Here is a 669-nt window from a genome sequence, read left to right as displayed (position 1 = left end):
CACAGACCAATGGTAGTACGAAGGTGTTTTGCAGCCGGAACGAGCTTTTCCGGAAAGTTTGCTTTGGCCAGATTTTGTTCGAAATGACGTCACATCAGTTCGTTCTTCGATTTCGCCTTGAAGTATATCGGGGCCTTAAGCCTTCACCTCATACCCACCAGCACCTGCAACAAGCAAAGAACTGTTTATGTTCAAGCTAAGTGCTATCTATCTTCATTTAATTATATACTCACCTATTTTACATGCTGCTTCTCTGAAATACGTGTGAATAAAGACTTTGAACTTACCTCTGAGTCTTCTCCTACTGAATAAAGACTTTGACGTTACTTCTGAGTTTTCTCCTTCTGTACTTGACACCTATTAAGAGCTCTGTGTTCTAAAAGATCTAATTATTGTTTAGTCTTGGAATCCTCAAAAAAAAAAGTATAGGAAACCCTTCCCTTACAAAAAAGAATTTTATTCAAGTGTGCTATTAGTATACTTCTTTTAAACAAAAAAATAGGAAAGTATACTTTTAGTCTACTTTTTATGTACTTCTCAGAAATATACTTAAAGGGTTAGTTCAGTCAAAAATTAAAATTAGGCTGCGTTTCACTCACCCCCGATGCATCCTAGGTGTATATGACTTTCTTCTTTCAGACGAATCCAGTCGGAGTTATATTAAAAATT

This window comes from Sinocyclocheilus anshuiensis, unplaced genomic scaffold (assembly GCF_001515605.1).
Source record: "Sinocyclocheilus anshuiensis isolate Anshui unplaced genomic scaffold, SAMN03320099.WGS_v1.1 scaffold284, whole genome shotgun sequence".
In the NCBI taxonomy this organism is placed as follows: domain Eukaryota; kingdom Metazoa; phylum Chordata; class Actinopteri; order Cypriniformes; family Cyprinidae; genus Sinocyclocheilus; species Sinocyclocheilus anshuiensis.
Note: the sequence above shows the minus strand (reverse complement) of the source record.